The following is an 11,540-nucleotide window of genomic DNA, read 5'->3' on the forward strand; positions in this document are numbered from 1 at the left end:
CTGCTTTTTCATCACCCTTAGTATAAAGACTTATAATTTTACAACAAACAATAAGCATATAATTGCCACAATTTTATCTAGCTCTGTTACAATTTCTTAATTTGTAAATTAGTATGACTGTAATATGTGTCATCAAAACTCTCAATAGAAACTCATAACCTTAAAATTACTGCATAAGAATAATTGAAGAATTAGCTATTCTCTATTATTCTTCCAGGTCAGAAGTGTAATGGTCGTACCTATTTCCTTCTAACATATAAGCATTGCATCCTGGAAACATGCCCTTATTACATACAAATTGTATGTTTTTTGCAGCATGGCATGCAACTAGGGAAAATATTTCCTTGTAAATTATTCACGCGATATATAATCAAATATCTACACAATAATTATATACTGGCACTAAATTAATATAAGTATTAGGTATCATTGAGCTATTACCAATTTTTAAATACTTGGTACCTGAAAATCCTTCTCTTAAGGACTGACAACATGTAGTGTATTTTCACAGTTACTGAAACCTATTAATTTCTTTTATTATGTGATTATTAACAACTGATGAAAGCAGTCCTGGAAAACAAAAATAATACAACCAACCAATCAAAAAAACCCAAAACACCATCCCAAACAAATAAAGACAGGAGAAAGGATTTTTTGGGGGAATATTATTTGGAATGTTATTTATTGCAGTAAATTACTATATGTGTGATTCCATTTCCAGATGAAAATACATGAATTCTGGAAGCTTCCCCAGAGAGGTGTGTGGCCAGACACAGTTTTAATGTAAACCATAGCATCATTGATTCAGCAATATTCTTAGAGTGAAGCTGACAATTGATTTTTAACTATCTGTATATGACTTACCATAAGCAATTGGCTCATTGTGATGAAGAGGAAAAGTAACATGGCATCTTAACTGTGCCATGAGCAGAGGAGGCAGCTTGTGCGACACCTGAGCCAGAACTGGGGAATCCATTTGTCTAAATACAGCTCTCAGCCCTCTTCATCTTCCCGTGCCAGGAAAACTCTGGCAGCAAGACTGCCTCCTTGCTTTGTTCTCTGTGGTGTCAGTGGGGCAGCTGTGCCATGTGGCTCTCGAGATGGTGATTGCAGTCTCCATGTGGGCTCTGACTGCTGCTTTATGAAAGATTAACAGCTCCAAGATCTGTGTCTGATACATAAATTATTCACGGAACAATGTCATATTGAGGTATGAGTAAGCTCATCTTACAGTGTTGACTTCAGCTCCTTCTTTAACAAGGGGACTGCCGGTGGTTACAGAGTGAGAAAGGGGTAAGGATTAGCACATGATCATCTTTACTCTCCATTAGGTTGATGTACTTTGGCTTCATTTAACAATGCACGGCATGGTATAACAGAGTCTCCTACAGAAACAGCACAGCCTATGGTTCTGCTGTGGTTAGACACTCACATAAATTATTGTAATTTGCTTACTGCCTTGGAGTTTGCTAAAAAGGTGTTTCAGATACAGTGATAATTGAAAGAGAAATTCTGTTTAACTCATGAAAAGACCCCAGTGAATACTATTTAAACTGGTAAATTCAAAATTAAGCTAATATTTTATCTAGGGTGTATCATGAAATAAGAAGATGAACTGGAATGCATTAAAGACAGAAAGTTAGTATCGATTTCTGTGTTTCTAATTTATTTAATTTTGTCATGAGGTAATGATTTTTACATTTCTATATTTAATTCTTCCATTTCCATTTTAAACAAATAAATGCCTGTGGAAAATTATAAACTTCAGCCTACATATGTCAGGACTGTAATGACTCCTCAAAGCAATTTCTGGTGTTTCTTATTTGTTAGTTTTATGTGGTTCCTGTTTTGCCCATTCATAACAATACTTTAAAAATCCTGTTCTTCCAAGAATTTACTGATTTTAAGAATGGTTTATTCATAATTGGTGTGTGAATTTTTTTCAGAACAAAACTGATGCATGTAGTGCAAATTCAGAATGTCTCAAAATAAGTTTTGAAAGACAGCTCTTCATTTGTCTTGTCTTCTGAATCTTTACACACCTGCTAATAGGACTTCACAGTACTTTTCTGCTCCTTTCTTCTCTATTTTCATGTTAAAAATCAATCAAAGGGATTTCCATAATGAGCAGAGCTCCTTCTAAGTGATAAAGAATATACTGATAATTATTTATCTCATACCTATAATAAAAGAAAAAAAAAAGAAAAATTTAATCTTCAGTTATATAAGGGTTACAACTAAAGATTCCTTCCTGAATTCAAGCCCACTAGATGAAAAACTATTAACATTATTTTACTGTTAGGATAGGTCTTAACAGTAGGTCCTCAGAAAACTTAAATCTTGGGGATTTAATTAAAAAATCCAAGCTAACAACTTTTGCATCATTCAGTGATTTATAATCTCAACTGAAATTTAGGTATCATTACCTCAAAACTATTTTTTGTGATCACAAACAGCTAATGAAAAAACTTACCAAAGTGGGGCTGAAGCAGGACTAAAGAACATAGTTTGGTTTTTTTTTTATCTCTGCCTCCTGGAAAAGCAATGGAAGATTTGTTTCCTCAGCTGGGGATACTTAGGACGAGCTTGTCTGTTTCAAAGGGCAGGCTGAGCAGATTTGATGCCATTTTTGTGCAAATTCCCTCAATACTGGAGGTTGCAAAAGTGTTTTCTAAAATTCTATTTCATTACTCAAAGCCCAGCAGATTTGTATCCATAGCTGATGCTTATAAAAAGAAACAAAACCAAAAGAACCAAAATACCAAACCATATGATTTTTGTATATGTTCCCTTGACAGGAAGTCTTTTCTGCTCTTTCATCTCCAGCACTTAGTCATTTTGATATGGAAAAGTTAGCACCAAATTAAGCAAGAATTTTTCAAACTACAAAATGTTTTCCTGCTAACCATAAACTGGGTGAAATTCCCTGCTGGTGTGTGAAACCCAATGTGATCACCAGTAATCCCTCAGGCTCCCTCTGCTCTTTTGGTGATAAAAACCAGGAGTGATTTGGCTGCCTGCTGAATATTTTGCTGTTTTGTTTGTTGATTCAAGGGGTTGTATGCTCCCTGTTTTCAAAATTAACTGGTGCTTTCCATAGCTCTTGATGGGGAAAAAAAGCCTCTTCTATGAATAGTCTCTGCAGTCCTGAAAGCTTTCAATATTGTCAAACGTTGCAGGACTTTTGTTTAATATAGAAATCTTCCACACTGGTCTTATATTCAGGAAATACATAAATACTGCTGAAAATGCATCTGCAAATGAAGCCAAATAAGTGATGATGGTTTTGGCTTGTCATTATTATTTTTTATTCAGTATTAACAACTTGCTAAAAAGAACAAGCAGCACATTTGTGTGAATTATGTTCATTATGTGACAAAAAGAAAGGTTTTTTTCCTAGTTGTCACAAGGTTATATTTCTGCAAAGTAACAATGTTATGGTGGTCTTTGTAAAGGTTGGCAGTTTAATAGTTCTTTCAAATTTAAATTGAGGCTTTAGTTAGACTTGTCATGATCATTGGTCAAGATAGTTTTGAACCAAAAACCGATTATCAATGCTGATGCATTACTCCTCAATATAAGAGGTATCGTATGGTACATTTCCATGGCTTATCAAGGTCTTTTAATTAGGTAGTAGACCTGCTCACACAACAAGCTGCAGGCAAATATTTTCTGCTGGTTTCAGCAGAAGGATTTCCATCAAGTGAGAGATCACTGAAGGGTGGCAAGAAAGGATTTGGTAAATCACTTGATACAGAAAGGTTGACATAAGCGGTCTTGAATTGTCAGGCTCATGTACAAAGATGCCAATTGTGTTTCCCACCCAGAGAAAATTTCATTTTCACAGAAAAGTAAATTATATTATTAATCATCTTTTTAAAGCAAATAATGTTCATGATGAATAAATGTGTTCAGAGGAAACATGTGGTAACTAGTTTTTAAATTATTAGGCTGCTTTATTAACTGGCAAAAAAAAAAGAGAAAGGAATTGTGAATGATTTTATAATTTCTAAGTCACAAGCTCTGTTCCAATTGTTTTCTCAAGCATTTTAATTCTTTTTGGAACCTTGATCCTCGTTCAGGCAATTAGAATACTTTCAGACATTGGTTACAGAAATACAGATACCTAAAAAGATAAAATAATCTACAGGATGGAAAATAATGTTAAGTTTTACAGTTTGTTTCTTCCTCACATTTGACTTCTCTATTGTTTTAATCACTGCTTAACTTTCTTAGCATCAGCATCAGTCCTTGTTTTGGCTAAAGAAGTAAATAAGTATTCTACCAATTTTTATTTATTTTAAACTTTTGTTTGGTTTGGTATTTACCCAAAAGCTAATTTTTTTGTTTTTTAGCCACCTCAATGAAATCAAATATTAAGTATAATTTATTCATATAATTTCCTGCGAAAACAATAGTGTCCAGGAGTGACTGTATGGTCTGGTATCCCATCGTCTGTTTTCTTCTGTCAAAAAAATGGGTCCTACAGTTTTAAGCTAGGCCCAGAGCGAGGGGGAGAGAAGCGATGGGATGCTTGAGGCGCTTGTATTCAAAACAGAGATAAGAGTTCAGTTCTTTCCAAGCTTTCAGTAGTTGCAAAGTAAGAGAGATTGGGAGGTTTTTGGGGTTTTTTTGTTTTATTAATGGTTTGTTGTTTTTGTTTTTGTTTGGGTTTTTTTGTTTTGCTTTTGGGTTTTTTACAGTTTTTTGTTTTGGTTTTTTTTCCCCCTGCTGGTTTTCCTTGTTAGCTATGGCAAGAAAAGTTTTCCCAGGACTGTGTTTTTTCTGTGACTGTTCAGCTTTTTTCTCCAGTCTGGAACACCAGGACAATCACCCAAGGGACCCCCAAGCTGCTCTGTGGCCTGGATGCTGGGCCCGAGACCCAGAGGGACTGAGAGAGACTGAGCGAGTCAAGAGACACCCACGAATGGACTCTGAACTACAGAAGGACTCTGCCATCTCTTCAGGGCAACGAGAGGTTTCATTCTTTCATGTTATTAATTTTTTCATGTTTGTGAGTTCTTTGCTTGTGAAATAAACAGGTTTTCCACTTGTCTTCAAAGAGATTATCTCCTGAACTGGTTGGAGAGGGCCTGCTGGAATAATTTTTTTAGAGGAGACCCTTTGGGAAGTTTCCTCTCAAATTTTGTCTTAAACCAGGAGAAATAGTTAAACAAATTGGAATTTTATTTGTCAATTTATCCTATATCATGAAAAATACCCAACGAAACCATTCAGCAGAACATTCAAAATAAATATTTTCTTTTAATTGTTGTTTGTCTTTCATATTTTATTGCATTGTTATTTCTATGATCCTTATTCATAGATTTGTTGTGTGTTGTTGGATAGGATCAGCAGTCTGCATTCTCTGATGAGCATCTTGCTGTTAGTCTTGGCAGCACTATTCTTGCATGAGCAGATATTTAATGGAATATGGAAGAGTTTCAGGAGGATGAGCCAGGTCATCTCCACCCCAGTACCCAGCTTGTTTGTAGAAGGCAAAAGGTTTTAAATCCTCTTAGAGAAAATAATTCAACTGTGATTTCCAAATAACTTCTAAATGCTTTGACTATAAAAATACTTGATTAAAAAGGAAATGTTTCTATGTGTAACTGACCATCTTTGGAATAAAAATCACTCGTGCCTCTTCCATGTGCATCAAATTCCAGCTCTGAGCCATAAGTTTAAGAAGGTTTCTCTGTATAACCTTGCTAAAGAGGTATTCAGTTTGAACAATTACCTATCCTGGTGTATTGGGTTCAGCAACTCTGTTCATTCTTGTTAATATTCTTTTGAGTTGATCAACTCTTCTAATAAGTAAGAAACCTAAGGCTAATTTAAGGATGTGAATATTTTACAGGGGTCAGGCTCATATAACGGATGTTGTTTTGGTAGTTCTACCTCTGCTCTCTCTTTGATTATTAACACTACCCTAATTTTAAGAAAATCTTTCTCCAGACTCCAGTCATCTTATATTTTCCTCTTGTTTGAGGGCCTAAAACTGGCCTACTAGATTATAATGTGCTTCATATTTTTTTTTTTCTTTCAGTGATCTAATGTGACAAGAAATATAGTCATTTATCCCTGGTTATCAATAATGTTCTTTTCATGAGAAAAATATAATTTTCATTCTGACATTTATACTCTGTTTAGATCAATATTGAGCACAAGGAGTAGAACAGGAGGATTAACATGTTGGGTTAAAAAGCCCTTAGGGGAAAAGTCTAAACACTCTTTATATGATTTCTAATTTTATATATTTATTGACTTAAAAAATACTATGTACTTACGCAGTCCAAACAACAAGTAAATCTTGTCAACACACCTGCAACACTGCTACAGAATAGTCCTATGTTCTTTGTATTAGATAGTCCATTTTTTTTTTGCAACAGGTACCAGGTTCCATTTTGACATTATAGTTATTATTGTTGTTAATAAAGGGGAAAGGAGAATAAGGGTATCACAGCCCATGACTGTATAATAACAATGCCATGATTTAATGAGTCTTGGTTCAACACTTTAAAAAAACCCATATGAAATAGATTGTTTTAACATTGGCCTGATTAACTGATTTAGTTCTAGATATTTAATACTTCCACTTTTTAATTTGGTAATGGAAAAATTCAGCAGCCTGTAGCATACATGAGACCAAACTTTATTATCTCAATGATCATCTCTGAACAGCTTGGGAACCTATATGGAAGAATAATTTTCTTGGGGTCTGATTTACTATACCATTTCTTTCTGAAAAACATTTCTTAAAACATTGAATAAAATATGAACTTGTCTGATACCAAATTTCTTGAAACTAGTCATTAAGATTTATTATTTCTATTATGAATAATGTCCATTATAAAAGAAGAAAAACATGACTGTAAGGCAAGCATATATTTTCTGTCATAGCACAGCAGTTTGTCTTCAATGACTGATGTTGTTTGCTGTTTAGGAAAGTAATAACAGAGAAACAGCAAGTAAGAATTGTATTTTTAGCAGAAACTCATTGTTTACATTATTTTCATTCTTTGATAAAATGAATGCTTATTATTGTCAATAGTGACAATCAAAAGCCACCTGACCTCTTGTAGCTTAATAAAGCTACAAACATTGGTGAAATAGTCATAATGCAGAAAGCATTCACCAAAAAGGAGAAAGCATTCACCTCTTCACCAAGAGGATAGTTTCCTCAGGAAAGCTGTCACAGCACCAAGCCTGACAGAGTTCAAGAAGTGTTTGGACAGTGCTCTCAGGCACAGAGTGTAACTCTTGGGGATGGTTCCTTTGCAGGGTCAGGAGTTGGAATCAGTGGTCCGGATGGATCCCTTCCAACTCAGCATATGCTGTATTCTATGGTTCCTTTAAAATGAGTGTGTTGGGAATGGTTCATATCCCATAATAATTTTGTTTTGTGTCCAGAAGTGCCATAGCCCCCACTTCCCCGACTTCCAGCTCGGGAATATCGCAATGGGTGAAGGGTGGCCCAGGATCCTGCAGAGGCTGGAGCCAGGGGCTGCTCTGCCTTCTGGTGGGGTGATCAACACTGCTGCCATGTGGCACAGTGGGTCTGACCTGGGGTCCTGTTGCCCTGTGTTTTTTGGGTTTTTTTCTTATGGATTTTTTTTCTCTTCTTTGGGCTCTGTGACCAGGGCCTGCCAGCTTGTTTCTCTGCTCCTCTGCCACTTGGGAGCCCAGAGCCTGAGTGTGCTGTGCCAAGACACAGCCAGGAGCACTCCATGCTGGGCTGTTCCCTCTGTGTGGCAGCCCAACCTCAGGACCAGCTGTCATTGGTAAGCTGTGCAAAGGAGCAATCCCCCACCCAGCTCTTCCCTGTTTTCTGTCACTGCTTCAGGAGTTTTGCTATGCTTTAACCCAACACCCCACATCCACCAGGATCCCACTACTCCTGCCACTGCTTTGGGGTTAGTGCTACACTTTGATTTGCCACCCCTGGGAATCTGCTCACCTTTGCTGCGCCAGCACACTGCTCTGAGAGCACTGCTACAGTCCAGCTCACCACGCGGAGTGGCACTGAGACCAGCTGCTCCCCACAAGTTTTGGAAAGGAACCACCTCCTCTCTTTCCCTGTCGCCTGAACCGCCATTGCCAGAGGTGAGGCTGCTGAGCTCGCACCACAGCGCCCCCTGCCGGCGCGGGGGAATCATTGCTCCTGGCCGGGAGCCACCAGCGCCCCTGCCGGCTGCGCCCGGAACTGCACCGAAGTGGAAAGGCTTCTGATTTTGTAGCTGCTGCCCTTGTTGTTGTTTGTTTCATATATATATATACACGTAAAGTCTGAGAGTTCAATATCTAGTATTTATGTACCTCTTTCCTATTCTGTTTGTCAATAAACAGTTGGGGTTTTTTCACTTTCATACACTAGTATTCATTTTCTGTTGTCAGTAATGGACTATTGGAACCTTATTCCAGAGTGTTTTCTCCCAAACTTGTCTCTAAATTGAAACAATGAGAAACAGCTGGAAGATGTCTGTCAGACTCATCATTTCATCCATTCCTTAAAGGCTATGAGGACACAATGCTGGTTTGACTAAGGAATTAATAATCTCAAGAGCTGGCAGCAGCTCAGCAACTCAGCTCCTCTGGAGATAGGCTTTACTTCTTCCTTTTCATCTCTTCTCGTTCTCCTGTTAACTCTTTGTATTGACAGGAACATCTTTCATTCCCTTCTCTTTCTTCCTCCTGATCTGTTCAGAGAAGTTCATCTGCAGTCAGCAACTAAATAGACATTTCCTACCTGGTATAAATTCTCAAAACCAGTAGTTAAAGTCTGGCCTCATTCACCCCCTCACCCTTGTGTTTGAGAAACTGAATTGCTAATGATTCTGGGAAACCTGAACTGCTGCTGCCTACAGTTAGCTAATAGTGGGCAATATTCTCAATCTATTTTGTGGCTTTGGAGCTTTGTGACCATCTGTTTGAGAAGGGAATGAAATTCAATGTTTCCCCAGCACCAAAACGTTATTATCAAATGAAGAGCAATTTTCTCTGAAGTATCCCTTTGGAAGAGTCTGTGGTGTGTCCTCACATGCTTATTTGCTCAGACCTACCAAGGGAGCTGGGAACTTGTACTGTAAGGTGATGCAGGAAAGTACAACACTACAGGAAGCTCTCCAAACAAGTCCCATATGAATTTCCTGAGTTCACAGTTATTTATTTCCAGTGGTCCTCTTCTCGTTGGTCTTGCTTTGTATATCATTGCAAAGCCAGAGACAGCTGCCATCTCATCTTTTCAATTCCTTGGCGATTAACAGTGTTTGTCAGTGATCTGTACTCGTGCTGTCTGGCCAGGAAATAGCTGAATGAGAGGACAGAGAAGTACAGTTCTTTGTGTCCTCTCAGCTTTCCTGTTCAGCTTGAGTGCACAGCTACAGACCATGGTCTGTGCTCCCACATGGTGTCTGTGGTGGCCATCAGGAAAGATGTAGGCAAAGGTCTTCAAACTTAACACAGTATTTCTTTCACAAATACGGCTTAGAAACCAAAGTAACTGAATACAATTTATCCTATGAAAAACATTCTGCAGCTGAAAACACCACTATAATAAAAAACCCCAACACAAGGACTCTAGGACTGTAAACATGATGTCTTGTTTCTACTCTTCCAAAATAATGTTATGTGCTATTACAATACATGCTTAAGCTGATGAAACTTCTGTGAACCTTACAATTCTGTATAGTGGTGGGGTTTTTTTCCCCCATAGATTCCAACTATTTATTAATGAAAAATTCTGTGTGACTATCTCTAAGTAAGTTTCTAAAATAATTTCATCTAATAGGGTCAAAGAATTATAGAATATCACTTTCCACAGAATAGTGTGTTGTTATAATGTATTTCAAAACATAATTTGTATAATCTGTATATCTATAAGATTTAGTTTTGTTTCTTCACTATAACACAGTTCTTGACAAACTTTCAAGAACAGGAATCAAAGAGCACCAGAGAAGCAGAAGAAATAAATCTGCAATAAATAGTAATATAATATAGTAATATTATAACAGTAATAACTGTAATATAGTGAATGAAACTCAAACAATGTAGATATTTTTAATTGTAATTTTTCATAGTAAAGATGCCATTGTAATAAAAGTATGTTTTCAAATTAGTGACATTTTCAAATTGGTTTCAGATTTATGAGAAAACTGTGCTGGTGGGAAATAATCAAAGAAAAATGCTCAAAAATGTTAATTATAAATACAATTCTTCTTGTGTCTTGAGCTAGCAGAAATACCTTCTAATTGCTACCAGTCATCTCCTTTCACTTCAATCTGATCTAAATAATTTCAAAAGACCCTTGAATTCAGAGCCTGGATTTCTAGGTTTCAGAAAAATTATTTGCTCTTGAAAGCTTCAATAAAAACTCACATATCATCTGAGTCAGGTAGATGTTTTAAAATAATCCCATTTTAGGTAGATTCATAACAAATTTTCCATCCCATACCCTTCTTTCTTAATACAAAATACTTTTGATACACGACATACTTGATTTAAACATTTGAGATAACTGTGTTTGAAATTAAGAAATTATAACACATGCATAACATACACAGAGATAATTTTAGAAGATGCCATCTATTTATATAGATTTTTTTGTTAATCACTCACCTCCCAAGAAGGTGAATTATTACAGAAATTAAATCTATGCATGATCTATTTATCATTCTGTGGCACTTCTGAATGAAGTATTTCTAAATGAAGTACTTCAGCTTCATTTATATTTTGTGTTCAAGAATTACCCTAGAACAGGATGCAAAATACTTCCCTGTGCATGTTTAACAAATTTAGAACAAGCATTTAGACACAAGGGTTTTGTTTAGAATTATGTCTAACATTAGAAAGTTATATCTGTCTGTTGTTTGAGAAGCATGTTTGGGTGGGGGAATGTTGTAGTAGAGACAGAAAATGGCACCTGTTTCTTCTTCCACCATTGCCCAATCTTTATTGCACACAGCTTATATTTATATGGTTATCAGAGGGCATTGTGCTTAATTCCAATTGGTTAGGAACTCAGTTCACTGGAACTCACTTCACTGGTTGGCAATGGTAAGTGAACATGTCAATAAAAACTTTTCTCTCTAACAATGTCTACGTACTTTTTTTGCTGATTCTCATGGGACAGATCCCTTGTTATTACAGATGCACTTGTTTTGTCCCCCAAGAATAGTTTGTTATGTTGACAAACTTTTCATTCTCAAGATGTTTTTACATGGGAACTTATCAGGCTAGGTGCTACCTATACCTAGCCAAAGTAACAAGGCCTGAACCATGATTTTACAAGGCCTGTCTTTTGTAAATTTTTACCTATATGTGACAAGAGATGAGAATTCTTAAACACAACTGTACATTAAACTCAGGTGAAAGTGATATTAGGTGAAAGTGTGAAATTAGGTGTCTGCTAGTTGGTTTCTTTTTTTATTACCTGCAGAAATTACAAGTATGACGAAAGTACTCAGCTTTTCCCCAGCTTGCTTTCCTGTGCAAAGGCAGACTTTGGATCCCCATTTAAATATGGCTGAGAGAGTGTTAGC

General features: G+C 36.6%; 1 long non-coding RNA gene across 1 annotated transcript; it reads right to left on the reverse strand.

The window, feature by feature from the left end:
- Positions 1-650: 650 nt before the first annotated feature.
- Positions 651-8,125, reverse strand: LOC147653253 (uncharacterized). Its single transcript, XR_015287209.1, has 2 exons — positions 7,961-8,125; positions 651-2,180 (listed from the first exon to the last, which is right to left on the reverse strand). It is a non-coding gene; the product is annotated as an uncharacterized LOC147653253 (long non-coding RNA).
- Positions 8,126-11,540: the final 3,415 nt, after the last annotated feature.

Source organism: Cyanistes caeruleus, chromosome 5 (assembly GCF_971803275.1).
Source record: "Cyanistes caeruleus chromosome 5, bCyaCae1.hap1.1, whole genome shotgun sequence".
NCBI classification, from domain to species: domain Eukaryota; kingdom Metazoa; phylum Chordata; class Aves; order Passeriformes; family Paridae; genus Cyanistes; species Cyanistes caeruleus.